Genomic DNA, 4036 nt, shown 5'->3' with positions numbered 1-4036 from the left:
GTAAGATTTGCCGACACTTTTTTCATTCTGCGTTTAAGCCTCAATGTGATATACATAGGATTGACTCAGAAGGGGGTGCTGGGGGAGAGCTGGGACGTGCTACCGGAGTCAGGCACCGAAGTCCCTCTTTATTTTGCATCCGGAGGGATGAATTGCTGTGTGTTTTTTTTTTTTTTTCTTCTGTGGCTGCAGCTCATTGTAGCCGTAGTAACGGCACGATGATGATAATAATTATAATAACAATAGCGAGAAAAATGACTGGCAAATGCGTTTGCCTAAGGCTCTGCGCTGCTTGCGTGGCTTTCTCGTAATGCACATTTTTGTTTCCATAGTAGTGGAAAGCATCGCTAATACAGTGCTTGATCAGTTAAAAATCTGTCAACTAGTTGTTAAGTTTCGGCCGCCCGTCTCCATCCACCCGAGCCGATCCCGTGTGGGCGCGACGCTGTGATCTGAGTGAGACCTTTGGGCTGATTTCCGCTTGAAGCGGCTGCCTGCTGGCTTGTCACTTCAGTGGCGTTTAGTTAGAGAAGAGATATGTGTCTTAAGCGGTGGTCGTGAAAGAGCCTTTGCGATACGTTTCAAAGACGCAGCCTTTCTACGCGAGGAAAGTTGTATGAGGTGTCAGCCCCCACCCTCACTCCAAAAAAAAAAAAAAAAAAAAGAAAAAGAAAAAAGAAATGAGACAGCGAGAGAGGGGAGTCATAGATCAGAATGAAATTTCCAGGAAAGCAGAGAGGTTTTACATGTTAAAGACTATTCCAGCTGAACTGTGAAAACTAACCTCAACAGCCCTGCCTGCCTATGCGCGCGTGTGTACGCGTGTACGAGCAAGCAGGCAAGCGAGGGAGACATTGCAGCCGCTGCACCCCCTATAGAAGTTTCGCAGCAAGGAAGGGCAGGACGGGAATGAAAGTTGACGGCGGCTCCAGGGGGCTGCGCGGCCCGGGGAAGTCCTCCGGGGCGAGCCACGGCGGCAGCCCTGGGATCCCCGGCCGGCCGGCGCCGCGGGCGGAGCTCCCAACCCCGCGGGGGGCGGCGGGAACTGGCCGAAAGTTGGGTCCGCAGCGGAGCGGCGCCCGCCGGCGGCGGGGCTGGGGGGAAATCGCGCATCTCCCGCCTTCGCGCTGGCCGCGGCAAGCTGTAGCAGCCGCTATATCCAGTTCTGGGGACCGCTGGAAGCTCTTGTCTCCGCCTGGGAGTAGTGCCTTGGTTTGATTTTGTTTAAATTTCACCCCCTCCCGCGCACGCTTTTGTGCGGAGGGGAAGGTGGGTAATGATTAAAGTCACCAGGCTGTTACAGATCTCGTGTGCTGAATTCCTAGTAGTACTTATTTTCTGCTTCCATCTGGTCTAAAGGTGGTGCTTAAGGCACGTTGCTCTTAGCAACCGTCTTCAGGAATGCTTGTTTCTTTGGACATGGCTAAACGGGTCCGTATATCATTGCGGGGTTTGTTTCGCATTCCGTCTGATCCATAATCACGGCCGTGACACTAGCGCTGGGGTTGCCTGCAGCCTGGAACTGCGCGGCTGCCTGTCCTTCCGCCACCCGGGGTTCAGAACCGGTGCTGAGGGTCCGTCTCTAGAAGTCTGAACGACTTCCAAGGGTAGCTATGTAAACATCTTTCCCGGGCGCACCGTTAGCAAGAGGTGGGCTTGACTGCTTTAGATGAGAGCGCTCTCTGAATTCTAGCCCAGTATACCTATAGAGACAGCCCTGGAGAGTAGCGTTTTGGTAATGAGTAGAGTAACAAATAATCCCGAGACTGAAGGGTGGTGCAGAGGGACGCCGGCGCCCGCTGCCATGGTCGTGCACGCATCTGCTCCGCTGGGCTGAGTCCCCTTCCCGCCCGGTCACACAGCCGTTAGCGGGCTGTGCTCGCTCCACCGTTTGTAGCAGAGAAGTGTGAGTCCGCTCCTGACTCACCGCATGCTTTTTCTAGTCTTTCCAAAGAACTGTCGCCAACCCATCTCTGAGCCTTGGAAGTATGTAGGGAGCGGTTTGTTAGTTTATATTTGTATGGAAAATGTTAGACGTAAGAGAGCGCAAAGAAGACTTTTGCCCTGCTCAGCCGGGCCTGTTGCACATCTCTGTTTTAAGGAGCCTGGATTTAGCCTGGTCCAGGTGTGGAGTGACTGTCACTGACCGCGACACTGATCTCTGCCTCTGTGTAGGTCATGGTGGGGAGGAGGGAAGGAGCAGGGAATGAGCTGTGGAAAGGCTTCGGTTATTTCCGAGAGGGGAATTCTCCGCTGCCCCCTCCGGGTTCCCGCGCTATCTGTCCCTTCGGGGTGTCCTTGCGACCAGGAGGACGGGATACTGATGCCTTTCTGTGGAGTCCTTCCCGAGGAGAAGCGAAATCTGAGGAGATTCCCTCCAGGAGGCAGCTTGCCAGCCCCCGCTCTTCTCTCTCAGCCGGCAGCGCTATGGCAACAGGGGAGAGCTTGAAGCCTGCCAGAACTCCAGCCCTCTCATTCCTCATGTGCAAATTAACCACCATGGATTCGCATTGTCCTTCCCACGGCTCCTCTCATTGTTGGGACTAGCCAGCATGTCCTTTCTCTCTCTCTTGTTCTCAAGCTACCTTTCAGCAACCACACAGGGAAGCCGAGCCGCCAGGGTTATCTGTCAAATGCGGGGGTGGGTATTTTTGCCTGCGCGTTGTGGAGCAAAGACGGGGAGAAGCTGGTGCGATGGTGTAATTCCCTCTCTAGCGACACTCACTCAGACATCTGGACGCCCGCCTGCTGCTGCTGGAGTAGGGCAACGTGGTATCTGGGCATCGCACCAGGCACCCTTCCTAAATTACACCTTGCTTCATGGGGCGTGTGGCCAGGATCCCTCCCTTGTCCTTTCTGAATAGCTTCCCATCAGCAAGTCCAGGAAACCCTAAGGGTGAGGCTTGTGCCCAAGATTTTCCAGGGTTCCAAACGGGAGTGGTCCTAAACCCTTGCTGTGGGGAAAAGGACAGATCTCATCTTGACGAGGGAGAAAAGCAGCAGCTTAGTATTTGTCTCTCCGCTGTGCTAAGTGTGATGGAAACCTTTTCCTTATCACTTGGCACCGTGCAAAAGCTAAAATACGTGACCGCCGGCAGATCCATTCCGTTATCGGGGATCACGTCTCGCCGCTTGCCGAGTCACTCGCTCCTGTGTAATCGCAGACCCAGGGCAGCGGCTCTCCAGAAACACCAGGTAGCTCGGCACAGCCACATCTACAGCCCAGCCCAGCCCAGCCCAGCCGGGGCCTGGGGCTGGCCTCTGCCTCCGCCACCCCCTTTCCGTAGGTCCCCTCGCTTCTGCCTTTACCTCCTTGGGGGCATCTCGGCGCTTAGCCCAGTACGACTGAATTAACAAGCTATTAAGAGTCGTTAACCATCGGTAGCTGCTCACCTGCGTTGCCATAAACGCGCCCCTCCCTTTGCCCAAGGCATTAAGAGCCCGAGCTGTTTAAAACCACTCTTCTCTTACCTACGCAGGCCATGAATATCAACTCTTTGATATCTGGAGCACTCTAAAATGCCCTCTTTTGTTTAAATTGCCCCTTTCGGGCCTTGCCTCTGCCTGCCGCGAGCAATTCGCCTTTCCACAGCAAAGGCGTGAGGCGGAAGCAGCGGCTGGACGGCGGGAGCGGTCTGGCCATGGCGCTCTGTTCTTCCCCGGCTGACTCGGCATTCGGGGCAGCGCGGGGGCAGCCTTGCACCGCAGGGGGGCCGCAGGCTTGGTAAGTGTTTCCTCATTTCGTGAGATACTGTGTTTTCTTCAGCGCGTTCAGATGTAAGGGTAAAGAAGAGGCCCACGTCTGTAGTCTCGGTTTCTTGTTGCTTTGGTGCCTGACTGCGGGCAGATGAAGAAGGGAGCAGCTGAGTGTTACGGGGTGCAATGGACTATAAGGGAAATGCGTGGGTGTCTTCTTCCAGCTTGAAAACAAAAGAAAGCCAAGAGATGGAAACGCTTCTCAAGGAATGAAGGGAGAGCTTTGAACTTTTTACTGACTTCTTCTCCCCCGCCCCCCCAAAACAGAACCCGACACCAA

General features: G+C 54.6%; 1 protein-coding gene across 4 annotated transcripts in view; it reads left to right on the top strand.

Moving 5' to 3' along the window:
• The window catches only part of GRIK2 (glutamate ionotropic receptor kainate type subunit 2), a 454658-nt gene that overhangs the window by 31407 nt on the left and 419215 nt on the right, over window positions 1-4036 (top strand). The gene's annotated exons all lie outside the window — the stretch shown is intronic.

This window comes from Falco punctatus (assembly GCF_963210335.1).
Source record: "Falco punctatus genome assembly, chromosome: 5".
Classification (NCBI taxonomy): domain Eukaryota; kingdom Metazoa; phylum Chordata; class Aves; order Falconiformes; family Falconidae; genus Falco; species Falco punctatus.
The sequence above is the reverse complement of the archived record's forward strand: the minus strand, read 5'-3'. Positions and strand labels throughout refer to the sequence as shown.